Genomic DNA, 23,633 nt, shown 5'->3' on the forward strand with positions numbered 1-23,633 from the left:
TGGACTCTATTCCATCTGCACCAAGATCATTTCTGAGCCTCTATGGGAGAAATCATGTTCACCATACAAGCTGTCCTTGAAGGAGGAATGTCAGCGATGCCCTGTGTCTCAGGCAAGGTTTAACTTAATCTGCGATGATGAGTCAGCCATAGTCTTACCCATGGTCCCCAATAGTTCAGAGTGAGAAGCACCCACTTAGGCAACATGGGCATTTGCTTGGTGCTTCTATCTCCTTTCTCTCCATGCGGGGGCAGGGGGGTACATGTAGTTACCTGAATGTATGAAAATTCATGTAGCCTAGATGCATATTTTACGTTTACTCACATATTTATTTGAACTCATAAAAAGTTTATTGACATAATTCAGAAGGTGAAGAACTAAAATACAATTCCAAATATTGACCAAAATAGTGTGCGAAGTAGCTTAGAGAACTCTCTATCAAAATCACTGTTATTGCCATATGCCTATTGCCATATCCTTCTCCAGAAAATCATATCCCTCCTCAAAAACCACACCCTCCAGGCAGTGAGTTCTTGAGCTGACTGGCTCTGCAAGCTGCCAAACATGAAGATAAAACAAGTAGTGCAGCCAACTAGAAGGAAGAGATATAAATGTACAAATGGGACATTTCTGCTAGAGTCTCAGGCATTCCGGAGGTACATAATCTTCATACAAATATATAAAATTTTTAGTGAGCTACTTTAATTTGAATCCATTCTCTTACTCTTCAATTCTTCACATCAAGCCTGCAAAGGAAAAACCAAAGGAGCCATTAGTTTGGTTTTCATGAGGTATTTTTAGGGACAGCTTGTAAATCAATGTGATAGGAACAAGGCAAAATTGAAGGCTTCATTTTCACCTGAAAACCTCATCTCTTGATTCCATGAAGGTAAAGTGAACTGTGAGTAAAAGGTGTGACTGTCAACTCTGGCTTGAGTGATGTGAGTAATTCCAAACTAAATTAGGATGGCTTCCTTCTGAAGGATTAGGGTATAATCCTAACCCTACGATTATGACTTGCAGGCCCTCTGGTGCCTCTGGCAAATGTTCATTCATGGCTTGAACCCTCCAGGCCTCCCTAGCAGCATCCCTATTGCCATGTAACCTTTTGCTTTCCCACCACTGTGAGTAGGGTGGGATTCTTCGTGCCTGAGTTGGACCATGTGACTTGCTTCAGCCAACAGAAGGCACAGAAGTGATGGTGTGCCAGTTCTGAGCCTAAACCTCAGGAGGGAGCCCATATTTCTGTTTCATCTCCTGCACCTCTGCTATTGGCACAAGCAGGGTACACCCAGGCTCGCCTGCTGATTTCAGGAGAAGGATGAACAGCACGTGGACCAGAGACCCCAATATATAAGTGAGCCCAGCTTAGACTGGCTGGGCTACAAACATGAGCCAGAGTAATAAATGCTTTTGTTTCAAGGCATTGGTTTTGGGGGTGCTTGGTTAGGTAGCAGTGGTTAGTTGAGGTGGTGCCATTTCTTTTAAATGCTCTGGCAGTGCCAGGGTGGTTGAACACCATTCACCCATTTGTTTGCCGTCATTCTTTGCCGTCATTTCTTGTATGTTTTACTTAGGTAGGTGGGCTAGATCCTTTCTAAGAAAAAGAATGCCTACTTTTTTTTTATTACCAATGGCTCTAGAAAAAAAAAAAAAACTGCACAGACAAGGCCATCCCAACCCCTCCTGTGGCAGTCACTATGGCTTGGCTCTCTCCATGTCCATTTACAACCCTCTTCTCCCTTGCTTTTTTCTACTACAAAGGCTGGGAGCCAAGTACCGTCTTTGCCAGTCTCTCTCACAGCTCGGGGCAGCCATGGACACAGCTGTGGCTGTCTGCAGCAGAGGTCTCTTAGAAAGCTTTGCTTTCCTCTGTATTTCTTTCGAGATTACAAAGCCTATTGTGTCGTTTAACATTTATATAGCATTGCTGTGATGCAAGCTGTATTGAGCTCATTGTTGAGTTGAAACACGCAGAGGTTCAAAGAGCAGAGTGGGTAGCTCGAAGTCTCATCGCTGGAAAATAGAAAAGCTGGGATCTGAACTCCAGTGTCCTAACTCTAGGGCTCTTTGCACCCCACTAACAGGGAAGGTTTGGATGGTTCCAGAACTGCAGGGGAAGGTAGGAAGGTGTGAATGACTGCAGAACTGAAAACGTTACCAATAGCAGTCAGTCAGCACTGGCTCTCATCTTTTTTGAGCATTTATTTATCTTTTTTTTAAGAAACTCGATGTTCAGTCCAGGCTGTTCAGGAAGAAGCAGAATGCCACCTCCTTCCCAGCTCAGGATTCCCCAAGCGAAGTGTACTTGACTGACCAGCAACTTCAGAGTCTCCTGGGCTCATTGTACCATCTCTGCCTCGGTTGTGCACCCTGCCCTGAGGGTGCTGGACACTTACTGCTGGGGTAACGTGACCCAAGCCTTGATGCCTCTCCCTCTTGGCTGATAGCTTTTAAGTGAAACCCCCACCTCACCCTCAGGATGCGTTATAATAAGTTGCCCCCATGCATCCTCCCTCTGCTTTCATCTCTTCCCCCCATAACTGGCGTGCCTCTAGGCTGTGACCTTCTTTCTTTTTTTCTTTGTTTTCTTTCTTTTTTTTTTTTTGTTTGTTTTTTGTTTTTTGGGGCTGCACCTGTGGCCTATGGAAGTTTTTTGCCTTTTCTAGGGCCGCTCCTGCGGCATATGGAGGTTACCAAGATAGGGGTCCAATCAGAGCTGCAGCCACCAGCCTTCGCCACAGCAATGTGGGATCCTAGCTGCGTCTGCAACCTACACCACAGCTCACGGCAACACTGAATCCTTAACCCACTGAGAGAGGCCAGGCATCAAACCCGTAACTCATGGTTCTTAGTCGAATACGTTTCTGTGGCGCCAAGATTGGAATTCTGAGCCCGTGACCTTCTGAAGGCTATGAACATGACCTGTTCATTTTCACATCCCACCACCTATCATGGCACCTGATACAAGCGGAAGCCTGGGGACTGGCACATCAGAGCGAGGGAGTAGCCGGAGCAGGACAAGAACTGGCACTGGCATGCTTGTGAGATGGCAGGAGAGAGTGAGGGGCCACAGATGCAGGAAGCCAGCAGTGTTGAGGTGGGCTGGGTTCCCACTGTGCTGACAGACCTGTTCTGGGCCCTAGCCGTAGCCTCACCATGGCCAGCGTGTGCTCACACCATTTTACTACTGTGGTCACTGTGCTGGGTGACATAGGGCCAGTCCCTCTGCAAGTGAAAGACTCATCACAAACTGCCCTTGAAACCGAGACATTCCTTGGGCTTCTCTGAGCAGCCCAAAAGGGGTGATGATTCATAGCAAATTGTCACTGAGGCATGTTCTGTGAGGTGTGATTTCTTTACAAGAAATGTCCAGACCAAGAAGCACCATCTGCAACCAGAAATGGGAACCATTTCTAGAACAGGCCTGATACGGACTGTGACCACCTTCATCTGTCTCAAGTAGGTGGAATTACAGCTCTACTGAGCAAGAGAGGATGAGCCACTTGCAGCAACCCTCTAGTGACTGTTTAAAAGCCCTAAGATGCCCCTCATGACTGGGTTCAGCTTGTGGCCCACTCTGACTTTAAGACAGTTTTTGGAAACACAGGGAAACCTTGATCGAGTTTGCTGAGATCACTGTGGCTGCTGAGATCACTCTATTATTCAGGAAAACCAAATACACAATTCTTTATGCAATACTAGCCCCAGGGGGACTGTGCTTCATCTGGGGATGGAGCAAACACTGCCTTTCCACAGTTCCCTCCCCTCAGCTACAAAGGGAACCTGGGTCTTCCTTGTAGAAAGCACAGGGCAGGAGGCAGGAAATGGAAGACAGGAGTCACTGTAATTGTCACTCTGCAGGTCCCCCAGCCCTCCCTCAGCTTCCTATCTTCCTCCCGGATTCCAGTAGAATCTGAGAGGGCTCAGCAACTCTGGAAATAAGACACCGCTGATGGCCAAGGTCACACATGGTCCTTTCAGGAGTGCAAGGCCTCCAGAGGACGAGAGTCTCTTCATCCTTGGGCTGGTGGGACGCAGCAAGTTCTCAGAATGTCTATATGTTACCGGAAGCCGGGAATTCAGAGACCTGGGTTAAGGGCTCGAATTTTAAAATGGGAACAATGGGAAGGGATCCAGAGCTAAAATTGCCCATGCTGTAAAGCACACTTGTTTGTTGGGGTGCTGGAATGCAAGTGTGTTGGGCGCTATCCCGGGCCACGCTGCTTCGCCGCCTAGACAACAGCTGTCGGCTATTCTCCTGTGACCTGGGGATATTTGTGAGAACGATGGGGGATGCAAGGCCCCCTGCTGAAAAGTCACTCTCTAGCTGCCCCACACACCTTTTGTACCCAAATCAAAAAAGTTGACACTGGGAAAGGCACACCTTGGCTGGAGCAAGGGTGATACGCCACATATCTCCCTTGTGTCACTCTTAAGTCCAGGCTGAAGAGCATGTGATGTTTACGCCTTGCCATGGCCCATTTATAGCTGTGTTACTCATAGTTGCCGCGGCCCCACATATATCATTTAGGAAATGGAGTCCACTCAACACTGCTCTGCCTTTGGTCCTTTTACCAGACACTCGGGGGCGGTGCAAAGATTACTTCCTCCTACGCGGTGCTAAATCATAGAGCCATAAACACAGTGACACTCAAAAGTAGTGGCGAGAAAGGCTGTGCCTCGTGATGCATCCGGTTCTATACGCAATGGCCAACCAGAGACCCAGAGAAAACTGGTTAAAGCTTTGGAGTTTGTTAGGCCATTTGTGGAGTCCTCCAGGGTTGAAAAAGACACTCTTGCCACACCTGTACATCAAGGTCAGGGAGACAAAGTACACGGCGTGAAACGGCACCCAGGGAACTCCAAACCCAGAACTCTTGATTTTGTCCCCACCAGCCACTCATAAAGTCAAATAAAGAAAACTCTAAGTAAAAACTTACAAAGTTTTCTTGAACCGTGAAATATCCACCCTATTTGGCTTTTGTGCATCATGAAGCCTTTGGTGGCTAATGTAAAAACAGAAATGTTTGTATCAATAACTAGTAAAAGCGAGGAAGCTGAGAAAGACTCAAAGAACAGGACTTTTTTGGGTAAATTTCTGCACCTAAAACTCAAAGTCGAGCAGTGTTGCGTGCTGGATGTGGAGAATTTGAGTGACCTTAAGGAAAAGGCCAGTTGCATGTTACAGGTCAAATTCATTAAAAATAAGTTCGAAAGGGGTTTTTAAATCCTATTGTATTGAGAGTGTGCTGCATGGAAATCAAGCCAGGGGCTGGCCGATGAGACAATACTGAATTTATTTGGGGAGTTCTTGGTGAAATAAGGGACATAATAACCAGAAGTCACTGTTGTTGGGTCCTGGTTTTGAGGTCAGTTTCTTCATCCATCAGAGCACAGACCTCCCTGTTTCTAAAGAAGCCACAGATTTTACTGGAGAAACACTGACCTGAGGTTTCCTAGTAAAGCAGAGCTCAATAAAGCACAGAGGTACAAATTAATGGACAAGTCAAGCACACTGCTGTCTTAAGTTTTCAAAGATGGAAAATTCCTTCTATGTTGTGTAGGCCTGAGCATTTGAGACCTGGGGACAATGGGACTTCCGTCAGAAATACCCAGTATCAGAGTTCCCATCCTGGCTCAGCGGACATGAATCCAACTAGTATCCATGAAGATGCCAGTTCGATCCCTGGCCTTGCTCAGTCGGTTATGGATCTGGCATTGCCGTGAGCTGTGGTATAGGTCACAGACAAGGCTTGGATCCTGCATTGCTGTGGCTGTGGCATAGGCCGGCAGCTGTAGCTCCAATTGGACCCCTAGCCTGGGAACCTCCCTGTCAGGGAGATCCCTTTAGAGCTGATTGACTGTTTTGTTTGTTTGTTTGTTTGTTTGTTTTTCCAGGAACGATGGTAATAAGTGGCCCAAAGTCTCAGTATTCAAATTAAAAACATGGTCACTGATGCACCATCAGGCAAAGATTTAACTATAAAGCTTTTTTTTTTCTTACTGTACAGCAAGGGGATCAAGTTATCCTTACATGTATACATTACAATTATATTTTTTCCCCACCCTTTGTTATGTTGCAACATGAGTATCTAGACAAAGTTCTCAATGCTACTCAGCAGGACCTCCTTGTAAATCTATTTTAAGTTGTGTCTGATAATCCCAAGCTCCTGATCCCTCCCACTCCCATCAGGCAGCCCCAAGTCTTTTCTCCAAGTCCATGATTTTCTTTTCTGAGGAAATGTTCATTTGTGCTGGATATTAGATTCCAGTTATAAGTGATATCATATAGTATTTGTCTTTGTCTTTTTGGCTCATTTCACTCAGTATGAGATTCTCTAGATCTATCCATGTTGCTGCAAATGGCATTATGTCATTCTTTTTTATGGCTGAGTAGTATTCCATTGTGTATATATACCACATCTTCCGAATCCATCTGTGGATGGACATTTGGGTTGTTTCCATGTCCTGGCTATTGTGAATAGTGCTGCAATGAACATGCGGGTGCGTGTGTCTCTTTTAAGTAGAGTTTTGTCCGGATATATGCCCAAGAGTGGGATTGAGGGGTCATGTGGAAGTTCTATGTATAGATTTCTAAGGTATCTCCAAACTCTCCATAGTGGCTATAAAGCTTTTTAATCTTCTAAAATAGTAAAGCTATTTTCAAAGATGAGTGGAACTTGAGTTTTCTTATTGCTCCTTATTTTAGAAACTAGGAGATTAAAATCCAGAGGGGTTGGATCATTTGTACAAGGTCCCCCAGCTAGTTAGTGGCTGGTCCAGGATTAAAAGCCTATCTGGAGTTCTTCGCCCCTACAATAAATCTGTACATGTTGACAGTATTAGAGGCTCCCTTGCATGAACAACTGATACACAGAAATGTATCTGTGGTAGGAGTTCCCATTGTGGCTCAGCGGAAATGAATCCATTAGTAACCATGAGGTTGCATGTTTGATCCCTGGCCTCGCTCAGTGGGTTAAGTATCTGGTGTTGCTGTGAGTTGCGGTGTAGGTCATAGACGCGGCTCGGATCTGGATCTGGCATTGCTGTGGCTGTGGTGTAGGCTGGCAGCTGTAGCTCCAATTCGACTCCTAGCCTGGGAACCTCCATATGCAGCAGGCATGGCCCTAAAAAGACAAAAAAAAAGAAAAAATAAATGTATCCGTGGTATAAAAATAATTTGACCTAATGTTCTTGTGGTAGCTCTAATGAGCACCAAATTTTATTTTTAAAAACATTCTTTGCCTTCTCAGAATTGAGTAGAATATCTTTTTTTAATATTTTTACAGAGTAAAATGCAGCATCGCCATGATCTGCAGTGTAGGTCACAGACATATCTCAGATCCTGCATCGCTGTGGCTGTGGTGTAGGCCGGCAGCTGCAGTTCCGATGTGATCGCTAGCCTGGGAACTTCCATATGCCACAGGTGCAGCCCTAAAAAGCAAAAAAATTAAATAAAATGAGACCTGAGTGATGGGTAGAAGTCAGCCTGCTCATAGGTAAGGAAGAAGAGAGAGACTGGAAAATAACATCCGGAGCGTGTGTAAAGGCCTAGAGTCAGCATGGCACCTCCCTGAACTGGGCCGAAGCAAGGATGTTCTGGGGAGTCCGAAATGCCAGTTGGGAGACGTGGTGAGTCTGAAGCAGTTAGCACAGGCCCCTGAGGGTAACGGGGAGCCATTGAAGCCTGTTCACAGGGCAGTGACATGATCACTTTTGTGTTTTTACTTTTTTTTTTTTTTTTTTTTTTTTTTTTTGCGTTTTAGGGCCGCACCCTCAGCATGTGGAACTTTTCTTAATTTTTAAGAAAATCTTGGAGTTCTTGTCATGACTCAGTAATAACAAACCCAACTAGCATCCACAAGCATGCAGGTTCGATCCCTAGCCTCGCTCAGTGGGTTAAGAATCTGGTGTTGCCATGAGCTGTGGTGTAGGTTGCAGACGCGGCTCAAATCCACATTACTGTGGCTGTGGTATAGGCCGGCAGCTATAGCTCCAATTCAACCCCTAGCCTAGGAACCTCCATATGCCTTGGGTGTGGCCCTAAAAAGACAGAATTTTTTTTTTTTGTCTCAGAGTTCTGTCAACAAAAAACAAGAGAGAAAGGGCTTTTAGGAGTGAAGGGCATGGGTCACTTTGACAGCTGTAGACCATCAATGCTCCAGCTGTTCAGTGAGGTCACCTTTGTATCAACAACAAGCATGGTGGATGGAGGGAGCTTGCAAGCCTTCTTTTAAGGTGAAGAGAGGGCTCTTGCCCAAGGATTGAGAAAGACAGCCTTTTACCAGCAGTTAAGGCCTGGGGGCTCCTCCCCAAAGCCTCTCGGCCCCTAGTCTCAGGCTTTCAGCTGGGGCTTGAGAAAATTCCCTAGAGCCTCCCAAGAACTACTTGGAGAACTAAATATGAGACAAACCACACGTGACCACAGACTGCTGGGCAGACTCTCACCTGTCAATGCACGTATTTTGTGGGCAAGGAAGAATCTGAGCTTAAGTAAAGCAAAAATGGACAGCCTCTCCCATCCCATGGCTTCATTTATTGAACAGGGGAAAGAAGCCTTGGGAGGGAGGTAGACCCATTCCTAATGATTTAACCTTTAATAAAGCCCTGCTATAAATGGAACTCAGGAGAGAAGGTGGCTTGTCAGAGGGCAAAGAAGTGGGCCCCATTAGACAAAATAGGTCGGGCAAGGAGAGAGTCATCCTGTCTCCTGACTAGTTACATTGAGCAGAGATGACCGGCCTTGTTGTTTTTAAACTGTTGGAAAAGGGGGTGGAGACTATATATCAGAGGTTTCTTTCTTGCTGTTGTCCCTCTTAGAAGATGGCTGTTTCAAAGAGGATCCTGGAAAGAAGTGATAGTATTTATCACGGTTTGGAGTTTTAGGCTTAAAAATATGTTTGTGTGTTTCTGGACACATAAGTTTTTACAGAAAAACAATTCTATGCTTCTCCTAGGGGGCCCCTGCAGCTGATGATTGTCTTTCACTGGGGTTAATGAAACACCAACTCCTAAGGAGGGTGGCCCTTTCTGGGGTTTGATTTTTGGTGTTGCTCTCTCCTGCTTTCTCAATTTTGTGTTGACCTTCAGAATTCGAGCGAGAACAGGAAACCTCTCACGATATGCGCACAAGCCAAGGAGAAGGACTAGTGCATAAAAAGCTGAGATTGATCCCTCCAACCAGGAATGTTCAGGTTACTTCTAGATTTGCCCTCCCTAAGAGGTACCGCTCTCTTCTCGCTCCTTCTGAAGCACCTCCTCCCTAATGACTCAAGGTAATGAAGAAAAACCTTTCCCAAGTGCTCAGAATTTGCACTTTGCTTCTATGTCGTCTGGTTGATAAAAGCTTCTGCTGTTAAAAACATCAGGGAAACTGGCTTCACATTTGGAAGTAATCTTTCTAATCTCTCCAAAGATAAACAACATTTGGTGTTTTTAATAAATACAAGAAATTGTGGGTGGTGAGGATCAGTAGGGTTGAAAAGAAAGCAGATAGTGAAATGTTAAGGCTGTGTGACTTTGGGCAAAACCTCACTTCTCCAGACCTCAGTTTTCTCATCTGCTAAATAAATAAATAAATAGATAGATAAATAAATAGGTAAAAAGAGGGTTAGCTCGTTGTGGTAGGCAACCTTTCGTATGGCCCCCAGTGAGTCCTACCTCCTGATATTCATACCCTTTGTGTGGATTTCTCCGACACTGAGTAAGGCTGACTGGTGTTAATCAATAGCGTATTACAGAAATGACAGAGTGTGACTTCTAAGACTGGGTCCTAAAAGCCACTGTGGCTTCTGCTTTGCTTTCTTTTGAATCACTGGCTCTGGGGAAAAGCCAACTGCCATGTTGTGAGGGCACTCAAGCAGCCCAGTGGCACCCAGGCCTCCTGATAACAGGCATCACCAATCAGCCAGCAGCATGAGTGCACCATCTTGAAAGTGGACCTTCTGGTCTTAGTCAAGGGTTTGAATGACTGCCCTGCCAGCCAACATCTTGCCTGTACCGTTGTGAAGGATGCCAGCCAGAACCACCTAGCTCAGCCTCTTCTGAATTCCTCACCCATAGAAATTCTGAAATAATACTGTCTTAAGCTGCTAGGTTGGGGGTAACTTGTTATACAGAAATTTATAACTAATATAGTTGCCTTAGGTCAAATCTAGCTCTTAAATGTTATGTGTCAATGAGTAGGTGTTATTAATGGGAATCACAAAAAGTTGGCATTTCTTTTAGGTCAAAAACCAAATCCTACTTGCAGGGTGGGATCATATTGCTTTGGACATTTCTAAAAAGATAAGTAGCGAGTCTCTAGAGACCTGGCATCTTGAGAACTCATGGATTCGACTTTGTGGAAACATGCCAACACAGCTGGCTGACCTTGAAGCAAAGCTTACAGTGCAGTAGTTCAGCACCCAGCAATTCATCCTTAGCACATCCTACCAAAAACATATCCCACTTATATTATGTTTACACCCAGACACTGAACTTGTTAGAAGAAATGCCAATGGAATGAGGGCTTACCCAGGATCTGCTCTTAATGAGTCACTCCAAAGGGTGCACCTGGCATTACTGGAGGAATAAGCACTCCTAGCAGTTTTGTGGTTTTTTTTTTTTTTAGTGTGAGATGAATTGAGATAGGGGTTAAAAGTTGCTGAGTTCATAGTTAAACCCCAATGACTCTCCAGGGTGGGGAACATATCTGGAAAGCAGGGGGTAGAGAGAGGACCTCTGCATTGAGCTGGGTCTTGGTTAGACTAAGTGACATTGATGGTGCCCTGGCCTGTGAGAATATGACTCTAGGTATCTCGAGAGAGACATGCATCACAACACTAACAAGGCACAGCACGCTCACTAATGTGGACCAGCATCTCATTAGCCTCTTCTAAGCCCAATATGGCTATTGTTCTGGACTCATGGGCCAGTCTGGATAATTTAGTATCTCTTCTCCCATGTCCTAGCCCAAACAGAGGCTTTGACTCTCCTCTGGATCACCCAGTGAATAAGTGTACACGTATGCTGCATGGGTTTCCAAGAATGTGTGGACTTTTTCCACAGTTTAAAGACTTTTATCCCAGCAGCCTAGACATTCAACCAAAGAAATGCTTTTCCATATGAGAAAGATTTTAGTTTGGTTTGTACATGGAGGATCTGAGAAACATCCTGTAACTCAGTCCTTCTGACCCAAGCAGCACATTAGGCTCAGCTGGGGGTCTTGTGCAACATGCCCCTCCCTCAAAGAATTACTGATGAGGGGGAGGCGGGGGTTCAGGCAAGTCCGAGTGATCTTAGTGTGCAGTCTGCTCTGAGGACGGGGTCTAACTGTATCTGGCAATTTGCCACTGCCTGACTCTAGGACTAAGATAACTAGAATAAAAAGTGATTCTCACCCAAAGCCCAAAGCTGGACAATTTAGTTGTTCAGAAACTGGCTTCAGTTCTTATATGATAATATTTGAGAAAAGCGCTACAACTGCCCATCAGTCAGCCAAGTAGCTCGAATCCTGGTCTTGTCTCATATTGGACTTGAAAGGTGTTCAAATTTAGAACGTCTTTTGTGTTTTATTTCCACTACCTGGACATCCATAACAGGGTGCTTGAATGAAGATGATCAAACCTGGCTTTTTGGTCTTTGCATATATTTGAAACTTGGTAAGGCCTTCCTTAGAAATATTTCTAGAGAGATCGGAAAAATGATTCCTCTTCTCTTTTCCCCATCATTGCACCCTGAGATCTCTGTATTATTTCTTACAACTGCATGTGAATCTAAAATTAGCTCAAAAAGTGTAAAAATAAAATCAATGGAGTTCCCGTTTGTTGCTCAGCAGAAACAAATCTGATTAGTATCCATGAGGTTGTGGGTTCGATCCCTGGCCTCGCTCATTGGGTTAAGGATCCAATGTTGCCGTGAGCTGTGGTGTAGGTCGCAGACACGGCTCAGATTTACATTGCTGCGGCTGTTGCACAGGCCAGCAGCTGTAGCTCTGATTGGACCCCTAGCCTGGGAACCTCCATATGCTGCGGGTGCGGCCCTAAAAAGACAAAAAAAAAAAAAAGATAAAATTATCTCAAAATAGAAAGTTTAAAAATAAAACCAAGAGGTGGGCTGTGTTTGGCCCTTGGACCCTGGTTTGCTATCCCCTTGGAATGTAGCAGTGTTAGAACTTAATAGTTACCGAAATTAATGCTGTATCAGTGAGGTTAAGTGGTTGGTAGGTAAATTGAAGGCAGAATTCCTCATGCATTACATTACAATTATCCCAGATAATTTACACAGCACACTTCACCCCCATGGATTACTCTGTCTGCCACATGGAGAATCAGCCTGAACCAATGGTTAAGAACCAGACAGCCTGGATTTGAATTCTGGCTGCCCCACTGTCTAGTTGTGCCACCTTGGGGAATTCATGTAACTTCTCTGTGCCTCAGTTTTCTCACCTGTAAAATATAGGTCTTAAATATACTGACTTATTTAAGAATTAGAAGGTAAAATGCTTAGAACACTGCCTGACCCTTGGAAGCACTATTATAAGCAGTCATGATGGCTGCTTCATTGATACATTGTCTATCTGAATTTCAGCAAGGAAATTTGGCCAAGTTGCTCACTCTATCTTCGGGTACTAGCTATAAAACTATGGAGTAGGTGATGGGATAGTTAGGGGATTTGGAATGTCCAGACCTAGACAATTTGTTATTATTATTATTTTTGTGTTTTAGGGCCACACCAACAGCACATGGAAGTTCCCAGGCTAGGGGTCGAATCGGAGCTATAGCTGCCAGCCTACACCACAGCCACAGCAATGCCAGATCCGAGCCGCATCTGCAACCTACACCACAGCTCGTGGCAATGCCAGATCCTTAACCCACTAAGAAAGGCCAGGGATCGAGCCTGTGTCCTCACAGATACCACTTGGGTTCATTACCGCTGAGCCACAGTGGGAGCTCTAGATCCAAACAATTTAGATTGATGGCGCTAGGTCAGTGGTTCTCAAAGTATGATCCCCAAACCAGCAGCAGCAGCCCATGGTAATGTGTCAGAAATGCAACTTCTTGAGCCCACTTCTGATCTACCGAATTAGAAACTCAGGGGTGGGGCCCAGCAATCTAAGTTTCAGGGAGCCCTCCAGATGATGCCCATGGACAAGAAAGTTTGAGAACCACTGCTCTAGGCCAATCTGAAGAGTTTCCATGGCCACAGCCCACAGGATGCTGTCCTTGGTGCTACCTTGTCCCCGCTCTCCTCAAGAGCTCAGTTAAATATAGGGACAAGCTTGTTTCTCAAATTGGCAGATCAGACATGCAAAGCCAGCCTGGAGAAATAACTACACTATTGGATGCTAGAATGCAGACCTGAAATGATCTCAGTCAGTTGGAAGTGCCAGCCAAAATTTGCAAAATTGTTTGGATTTTTAATAAAGAGAGCTTTATTTTTATATAATACAACTTTTTAACTCAAATTTGTGGGCATTTTAGGTCCTACATGTTCAGTGCAGTTATCAGCGATGATGTGGGTACCCAGGCACTGTGCTCCTGGTTAGCACCAGGGCCAAGACTGCAGGATCGCAGCAGCTCGACCCCACGTACAGCAGCAGATCCCTGCCATCACCTCTCAGCATTTCATCATTGGATCACCTAGTGAGAAAGGGTGCCACCCAGGAGAAAGGAGAGTCTGGAGTCCATTATGAAGGGATAGCAGTGAGGCGATAGGGAGGATCAGGGGTCATTCCAATGCAATTGCATTTACCATCTGGTCTGGTCTCTGACCATTATCAGCTGTTTTGTCTTCTCTGGGCCACAAGCTCTTGCCATGCACTGGGATTCCTTGCCAGCCAGGGACTCTGAGACCAGCTCAGTTGGTGGTGTAGACTGCTCCTGGCAGTGGAAGCAGGTCTATAATTGGCCCATAACTGGATTGGATTTGGCTCAGAATGACTCCCAGGCTCCCTCTCCCCTGACAGATAACCAGCAGTAAATTTCATATATAATTCTGCAGGGAATCTGGGATGCCATTTCTTGGCTGTTGCTGACAATGGAGAGCTTTCCAGAAGAGTTGGCCTTTAGGGTGAGGATTTGAGGGTATCTTAAGGTGAAGTTTTTCTCAGGTGGATTTGTTTGCCACCTGGTTGGTCTTTGTTTTTCTTTTCTTTCTGTCTTTTTTTTTTTCTTTTGATTTTCTTTTTTCTTTCTTTTTTTTTTTTTCTTTTGGTCTTTTTAGGGCTGCAGGTGCAGCATATGGAAGCACCCAGGCTAGGAATCGAATAGGAGCTATAGCTGCTGGCCTACACCACAGCCACAGCAACTCCAGATATGAGCCATGTCTGTGACCTACACCACAGTTCATGGCAACGCCGGATCCTTAACCCACTGAGCGAGGCCAGGGATCAAACTCTTTATGGATACTAGTCAAGTATGTTATTGCTCAGCCACAATGGGAACTCCCGCCACCTGGTCTTTCTGAAATTAAGACATTTCAATCTAATTTTCCAATTCCAGGATCAAATATGTATGTATGTGCATGTATGTACATTGTAAATATATAAGTGATATAGTATGATTTTTAAAAATTAAACAGCAAGAAAATAACAAATAGAAATGGAAATTGAAAGAATACCTTTCCTTTTAAATATATCTGTAGATACAAATGGGTAGTTTAATCCTAGCTTTCTTTCTGTGCCATTAAGAAAAGTCCCTCTGGGTATAAGCAGAGCCATTATCTGCCCTGTTTAACCCCTCCTTGGCACCCGTTACGGACTCCATGGTGAACCTGCTTTTCTGATTAAAAGGGATCACACTCATTTTCTATAGCTAGACTTAACTGGACTTAATTAATAATTAGTCTTAAAATGAACTTTCTCTTGAGGGACACGATGCTACACCCCACAATCTTCCACCCTGGGTGAAGGTGGAAGTCACATAAGAATGAAGTGCAAATAATTCAATTCCTGCCCTACCTGGAACTCTTGTGAGCCTTGAAAGAGAATGAACACACAAGGACTTTGGGATCTTTCAAACCAAGTGCAAGGGCTTGTTAATATTATTACTACAAGCAGCTTCTAGCTAAAAGATGGGATTTAGTTTTTGCCACAAAACTCCAAGTAAGCCTTCCTCATTGCCTGGTTCATGATGCCCCCTGAAGTGGCCATTTCACTGAGTCTCCAAGCTGCCATGTTATGTGGCACCTGTATTTATTACTGACTGCCTACCTGTTTCACTCTTACTGCAAAGCAGACATGACTTAAATATCAAATTAAGTAACATCAGAAAGAGGGAGAAAACATTCCTAGAGAGTACCAAGAAGTGGAAATTGGATGGGAATGGGGCAGAAGCCAGGACAGGATGTCATAAAGGGAACACAAGGGCATTTCCAGATGTTTAGATCAACATGGGATCTTGTTTGAGTTTCTGAACCAGACTTCAATAGTACACAAACTGTGTACAAGGGACTACCTAAAAGCTGAGATGCCTCTCTTTTTGGCCATCAAGCCCATCCAGAATGCTCAATACAATGGTGTCTGAAATGCATTGTTGCACTTTTCCTTTATAGTAAGAGAATCACAGCTTGACTCTCTAAATATTTCTAAAACTGATTTTCTTCAAAGCAAAATCAGAAATTACAAACCAGACATATTCGGTAGTTAAAAGTGGCCAGGAGGAGGTGGAAACGCATTGAAGTCTCCAAAATCAAATGAAAGTGCTCAAGCGAATTGTTTGTGATTCTGCTGTCTCCAGACAAGGGCTTTGGCAACAGGCACTGCCGCAGGTTGTGAAAAATGGGACTGCAGCGCCTCCTCCAGGAAGAAGAGGGTACTTGCAGGTTGGAAATCACCTCAGGAACTGGTTCCTGCTCAAATCCTTCAAGGTGGGAGGTGACTGAAGACAGAGGTTCTCCCAGGTGCTTACAAGGGCCTCCGTGAGCTCAGATTAGTCACAATGAATGGGTTTTCCTTTTCAGTGGGCTTTTTAATATTCGCTGGGAAAATAGAGCTACTTTTCAGAGACTATTTCATTTAAAATCCAACCAACCAACCCTTGCCCTTGGAAGAAAGAAAGGGGCAGAGAGCAGAGGGCATGGGCAAGTTTGTGAGGACCACACAGGGAAGAAACACTTTCTGGATGCCAGTTTGCGCCAGGTGCCCCATCAGAGCCAACTCACTGTCTTTACGGTTGCCTCTCAAGGTCGGAATTATCATTCCTATTTATAGACGTGGCTCAGAATGGTCAGGAACATGCCCAAGGTCACAGACTTACTACATGACCTAGCCAGAAGTGGAGCGCAAGTGTGTCCCACTCTGTCCAGCACGTCCAGTGCTCAGTGTCTTAAGTTCCTTCCCATGGTAACAGGCTATCGTTAGTAATAACAGTAGCTACTGCTCTACTGGGGCCTTTGTACACATTATGTACGTAATTTGGAGTTTCTCAACCTCGATGCTATTTACATTTCTTGCGGGGAGGGGGACAGTCCTGCACATTGTAGAATGTTCGTGGCATCCCTGGCCTCTGCCCACTAGTTGTCAATAGTACCCACCCTTAGTTGTGACAACAAAAATTGTCTCCAGTCGTTGCTAAACGTCCTTTATGGCGGGGGGCAAAATCACCCCACGAGATAGGTACTTTTCTCACTTTTCAGAAAAACAGTGATGATCCAGATCACTGACCAAGAGAATAGTAAAGCCAGTCTATGAACCTATGCCTTCTTCACCCCTAACGTGTATGCTCTTCAACCTTCTCCCAGTAGAAGGTCTATTTTCCAACATCCTGTCTAGAATCTTTGTCACTTGTCTTTAAAGACCAAGTCTTGTTTTTTCCTTCCCGCTCCAGCCATTACGTGCTAACATCCCCTCACATTCACTCCCACCTAAACTGTGAGTCCCTCCAGGGACATTGTCTTATATCAGCTACCACGGATGTGGTTGTGCCTGGCATGTAGTAGGTGCACAGATGTTCACTTATTCCAGGAGTGAATTCATTCCAGTACTTTAATTCTTGCCACTCAAATACAGCTCATGATGTTACCTTGCTTCCGAAGAAAAAGGTTACTTCAGCCAAAGTAAATTCCAGGTAGCCCATGTACAAAAGGATCAGGAACTGAAAATTAATCGAGTCTGAATAAATGGCTGTTTGAACACTCAGAATTTAATAACCCCATTTGGAGAGTTTTCAGGCATTGTTGCCTGTGGAACCAAAGGGCAGCCATGATTCCTGTCCTTTGTATCCAAGAGTGGGGCTCAGGCAAGAGAGAGTCAGGAAAATGTGTATTATGTGTTAAGGAATTGGCTGTGCCTGTGACACATCAGGGCGTGTTTTCTAGGGTGGAAGGAAGAGCCACTGTCCTTTCGAGAAGGCATCCAGTGTCTTCCGGGCAGTAGGACATGCTTGCTTAGTGCTGTTTTTCCAGCAGTCAAGATGAATTGTTCTGAGCAGCCTTCGTGCCACCTGCCTGGACCAAAGCAACTCCTATCTGTCTGCTGCTTAACAGAAATGTCCCTCAGTGAGAAGTTGGTTGACTGACCTTAAACCGGAGGCTGGGGAATGATCAGTTCGCGGGCAGGGAGCAGTGGTGAGGGAGTACAAGTTAAATGTGCAAGTCTTGATTTGCTCCTCGTGATTCCTGCTCCTTCTCAAATGCCACAACGTGTGGGGGGGAGTTAAAACTAGCAGCTTTGTCACGATGCAGCCAAGCCCGATTAGACAGCCTGGAATTCACTTCCCCAGTTTCTGCGTGGGCTGCACACAGCGTGAGAAGGAATGAGAGAAAAGGCTTCCTGGGTAGGAGACGGCTGCCTCTTGATGACACAGTGAGGCCTGCCAAGCCCTAGCTCATCCCCAGAGCAGAGGCGGGCTCTGCAGAGGCCTGGCCTTCCTCTGCTGCGGTTTTGTCAGCACCCGGCCAGGGCTCCACCGTGCCAGGATCAGGCGGGGTGGCTACTGTTCTGTCCCTTCTCCTTCCTCCTCCCCGCCTTTTCCTCCTTTCCTTCACTTCCTTTGCCTTTCTCTCAGTCCTGCTCTCTCTCAGGCTTTCTCTCTTGATGGAGGTTAATTAACCCTTCCTTTTTTCGAGACCCTTAAAGCAAATTATTAGGGCTTCTAGGCAGTGTTTTTCCCATTCACCTGACCCTGGGTAGACGCCTTGATATGTATTTGAACCCTCAAAGCGGATACCCTTGGCTCCTGGTGCATGCTTTATGCTTGATAGATGCTGGTCGAATGACTGAATGGATGAATGCATGAATGAATGAAAGAAAAAAGAAACCAACAGGTTGTGGTGTCACTTTTTTGTGGAGATGACAGTTTCTGCAGCCTCTTTAAGCCTTTGCTTGTCTTACTGTGACCTAGCACAGTGAAATATTGGCAAAGCCCAGAAGACCACAACTAAAAGAACATTTTTAAAGAATGCAGTCAGTGATGGTGATTAAAAGGGCTGGCTGTGGAGTATGACAGATGACATTGGCATCTTCCCTCTGTGACTTACAAGCTGGATGACTTTGGTCAAGTTACACAAACTCTCGCAGCCTTCTTTCCCCCATAAATGAAATAGGCAACCAGTATATATTCCATGCATGAGGAGTAAGTGAAGTGATGGAAGTGAAGCGAGGGGCACAGTGTCAGGCATTATCACGAGCTTATAATAACCGCTAACAATGACAATAAAAATGATGACATTGATATTGGTGCTGATGATTACTAATGCATAACATTCATATTTTAAAAGACTTGATGAGCTGCTGAGATAACCTACTGCTTTCTGATACATTTGAGATGAGAAAATAACCTACCAAAAAGTGTCATGTTTAAGGCCTTATACCACAATTCCATATATACCATATACCTATTTAGTTTACCAGTTTGACAATAGAATCATGTTTAAGAGTGCTTGATTACGGAGTCTCTGATTAATGTGAAGAGACTATAAATATTGGGCAATTACCTTTCTTTTTATTAATGTTTTCATTTCTGTAAAATGCAATGCTGTGATTGCTTGGAAAGGAACGCTTGCAAATTGGTCCTGACACCAAACTTTCAAGTAGATCAATCAAGGTTACTTACTCTTAGCACAACTAACATTGAGGGCTGGATAATTCCTTGCTTTGGAGAGGCGGGTGCAGTCCTGGCTCTCGTGGGACATTTACCAGCATCCTTGGAAACTCCCCACTGGATGACAATAGCTACCCATACCGCCCCCAAGCTGTGACAACTCAAACTGTCTCCAGACATTGCCCTCTGCCCCCAGAACCACTGGGATGGGGGAAATGAGTTCCATTGCTTGGGAAGCAGGGCAAGTGCCAGTGGTAACTGTCCTTTAGCCCGTAGAAATCTACATGTGGGAGTACAAGGTTCTAAAAATTGGGTCCTGAGTCACCTCTTCCTTTTAGCGAGCTGTCCAGAGCAGATGGGCTTCTCTGGGCTCAGATCTACTCCCACCAATTCCAAATTCCTCCAGAGAATTCACACACTAGGCCCTCCAGACATCTGTTTTAATAGAAACCATCCAGGTCGCTTCTGTGTGTTTGCTGTAGAGAGGCTCTTAAAGCAACTGCCAGAATCGGCTCAAAGGCTCCTCATGTTCACCCTCAAGAGTACTTTACTCCCACACAGGCTATAACCAGGGCCTAGAATAATAGCTTTGCCAGGCAGGTTAACAAATGAATAAAACCTTGATGCAGTTCAGAACCACTGCAAAACTCATCTTTATCGTAACCAAGTGGGGAGCAGGAGGGGAAAAAAGAACATCACAAATCAAAAGAAATGTGGCTTCACTAGAGAGTGAAAAAATCTCAGCATAAAAAATTTCCTTCAAAGAAAGTAAATAGAGCTTCTGTAATTGGGTCAAAGCAGGGAACATTTCAAAATTGAGGACAAAAATTTTCCAGCAGACCACAGAGAAGATATTTGGAGAAGTTGTTCGGGTTTTTTTTTTTTTTTTTTTAAAGTTTAGTTCTAGGTAAAACAATAAACAGTCCTCTGTCTTTTGACAGAGGGAAAAGGTTATGAAGTCATGTTAAGTCAAAGACTATGAGAAATAAATCATCTTAATTCTGAAAGCTACAAAGTAACATAAATTCTTCTGATAGAGAAAGACAAATACTATATGATCTCACTTATATGTGGAATCTAACACACACACATGCTTAAAAAGATCAGATATGTGGTTTACCAGAGGCAGAGGGTGGGAGGGGGAATTGGAGGATGGTGGTCAAAAGTTACAAATTTCCAGTTAAAAGATAAATAAGCATTAGGGATGTAATGTACAACATGGTAACTAGAGTTAACACTGCTGTGTGATACATAGGAAAGTTAAGAGAGTAAATCCTAAGAGTTCTCATCACAAGGACAAAATGTATTTTCTTTCTTTCATTTTTACCGTCATCTATATGAGATGCTGAATATTAGTTGAACCGATTTCTCTAGTCATTTCACAATATATGCAAGCGAAACCATCAAGCTCTATTCCTTAAACATACATAGTGATGTCAATTATTTTTCAATAACACTGGAAAAATGCTCTTACGACAAAATGTAAAGTAGAAAAGCAAGATACAAGACCATACATGTACTGTGAATGATGCTATGTGAGAAAAAAGCAAGAGGAGAACCAGTTCCCAGATGCTATCCCTGGACACACTTCTTATTTTATTTTTTTGGCTGCCCCATGGCATATGGAGTTCCCAGGCCAGGGATCAGATTTGAGCTGTAGTTGTGACCTAAGCCGCAGCTATGGCAATGCCAGATCCTTAACCCACTGCACCGGGCCAGGGATTGAACCTTCATCCCAGCGCTCCCAAGACAGGGCAGATTCCATTGTGCCACAGTGAGAACTCCTGGAGATAGTTTTTAAAATGCATCCTTTAATCCTTCACGTCTCCCTAATCCTAAACCCTATGAGGAAGATACCATTTTCTACTTTTTATGAAACAAGGAAATAAAGACATGGAGCTCAAAGTTGCAAAGGTAGAAGAGACCAAGTCTTCATGACCTCAAGCCTCATATTTTTAGCAATTCAGTCATACTGCATCCCACATGTAAATGCAGGGGGAAAGACTAGAAGGGAAAATACCAACGTATTATGCTAATTGGTGATCTTATAGGTGATTACTTTTTATGTCCCAGCTTCTATTATAGTGTTTATACAAATAGATTTTTTTAGTACATTTTAACTGAAAGAGCTGATGTTTCCCGTTCATGCATCAGCTTCATCATCTGCCATTTATGTAGATATGGGTTAAGCTTGCTCTCAGATGATGAAGGGCATGGTCCCCAAATGTGGAGCTGCTAATGTTGACTTGATTGATTGGGTTTTGTTTGTTTGTTTGTTTGTTTGCCAATTCTTGGGCCACTCCCACAGCATATGGAGGTTCCCAGGCTAGGGGTCGAATCAGAGCTGTAGCTGCCGGTAAATTCGAGTCACGTCTGCGACCTACACCACAGCTCAAGGCAATGGTGGATCCTTAACCCACTGAGCAAGGCCAGGGACCGAACCTGCAACCTCATGGTTCCTAGTCGATTTGTTAACCACTGAGCCATGACGGGAACTCCGATTGGTTGGTTATTGATTTGAGCTATTTCTTCTTTTTTAACATAGGCATTTACAACTATTAATTTCTCTCTAAGCAGTGTTTTTGCTACATGCCACAGTTTGGTATCTTGTATTTTCATTTGTATCAAAGTATTTTTTTTTCTTTCTTTTTTTTTTTTTTCTTTTTGCTATTTCTTTGGGCCGCTCCCGCGGCATATGGAGGTTCCCAGGCTAGGGGTCGAATCAGAGCTGTAGCCACCGGCCTACGCCAGAGCCACAGCAACGCGGGATCCGAGCCGCGTCTGCGACCTACACCACAGCTCACAGCAACGCCGGATCCTTAACCCACTGAGCAAGGGCAGGGACCGAACCCGCAACCTCATGGTTCCTAGTCGGATTCGTTAACCACTGCACCACTAGGGGAACTCCCAAAGTATTTTCTAATTTCCCTTGTGATTTCTTCTTTGACTCACTGGTTATTTAGGAGTGTGTTGTTTAAGTACTATAACTTGTAAATTTCCCAAACTTCTTTCTGTTATTGATTTCTAATTTTATTCCATTGTAGTCTACGAACATAATTGCCATGAGTTTGGCCCTTGGAAATTTACTGAGATTTGTTTCATGGTCTAACATGAAAACAGTCCTGGACAATGTGTCATATGTGTACTTGAGAAGAATGTGTACTCTGCTGTTGTTGGGTGGAATGTTCTGCTGATGTCAGTTATGTCTAGCTGATTTGTAGTGTTGCTCAAGTTTTCTATTTCTGCTATAGACTGAATGTCTATGTCATGCCCTCCCTCAAATTCATCTCTTGAAACCTAATCCACAGTGCGATGTTATTAGGAGGTTGAGCTTTTGTGAAGGTGAAGAGGTCATAAGGGTGGATCCCTCATTAATGGGAATTAGTGCCCTTATAAAAGAAACTCCAGAGAGCTTCCTTGCCGTGTGAGAACACTGAGAGAAGATGGCTACCTATAAACCAGGAAGCAAGTTCTCACCAGGCCCCAAATCTGCTGTGCCTTGACTTTGGACTCCTCAGTCTCTAGAACTGTGAGAAATGAATTTCAGTTGTTTATAAACCACCCAGTCTATGGTATTCTTTTATACTGGCCCAAACAGATGGAGATAATTTCCTTTTTCATCTTCTGTCTAGTTGCTTGATTCACTGTTGAAAGTGAAGTATTGCAGAAGTTGTCTGCTATTATCATCCAGTTGTTTATTTCTCCCTTCAATTCTGTCAGCTTTTTTTTTTCATGTCTTTTGGAGGTCTGTTGTTCAGTGCTAAACACACTTCATCAACTGTCTGAGTATATCAATTTGCCCTTCTGCCAGCATTTTTGAAATTAGCCTTTGAATCAGCAAGATAGACCATGATGCATAATGCTTAACATTTAAGAGTAATACACACCTTATGTTCTCCTCTAACAGAGATGGCATCTCTCTGGATGATTGGTTGGAAAATATGTCTTATCTGGACATAGATGTTCTTTGAAAAATAAAGCCAAAGAACTCATGAAAATTAAATTTCTTTCTTCTGGATTTACATATTTTCTCCCCTTTTGAGGTTGATGAGCTAAACTTGACATTTTCCCTAATTTTTCAGTTTCCCAGAGGAATAGTTATAATCAAATAATTAAAGTCAAATTTCTGAGCTCTTTACTGATCATGGTCACAGTGTTACTTTCAGTCCTTAAGAGAGAAGCTAGGCTAGCTTTTAAGCAGTAATCTATCTGAGAATTCAAAGACTCGGAAAGTCTACAAGAACACATTTCTAGGGGACACTGGACTTACTGTGGTCAGGGCGCTAGTAACAAAGCATGTGTGCTCAAGATGTATCAGATGTCCCAGCCTTTAAGAAGCTATATCCTGGCATCATGAAGAAAATAAAAAAGAAAACCTGGAGTTCCTTTCATGGCTCAGCAGTAACGAAGCCAACTAGTATCCATGAAGATATAGCTTCGATCCCTGGCACTTCTCAGTGGGTTAAGGATATGGCATTGCTGTGGCTGTGGTGTAGGCCGGCAGCTCTGATTCAATCCCTAGCCTGGGAACTTCTGTATGCTGCGGTTGCAGCCCTAAAAAGCAACAACAACAAAAAAAGAAACAAAAAGAAAATAAAAGTTATACAT

At 44.1% G+C, this 23,633-nt stretch overlaps 1 protein-coding gene across 2 annotated transcripts in view; it reads right to left on the bottom strand.

The window, feature by feature from the left end:
- Positions 1-314: 314 nt before the first annotated feature.
- The window catches only part of SMPX (small muscle protein X-linked), a 49,717-nt gene continuing 26,398 nt past the window's right edge, over positions 315-23,633 (bottom strand). The window contains 1 exon segment of one of the 2 annotated variants that reach the window (NM_001078687.2): positions 315-746. The gene's annotated coding sequence lies outside the window, so the exon portion shown is untranslated. 2 annotated transcript variants of the gene reach the window in all.

Source organism: Sus scrofa, chromosome X (genome assembly GCF_054392235.1).
Source record: "Sus scrofa isolate SSC_HxYL_T2T_F1_AM1 chromosome X, Sscrofa_HxYL_maternal_Yorkshire_Landrace_v2.0, whole genome shotgun sequence".
In the NCBI taxonomy this organism is placed as follows: Eukaryota; Metazoa; Chordata; class Mammalia; order Artiodactyla; family Suidae; genus Sus; species Sus scrofa.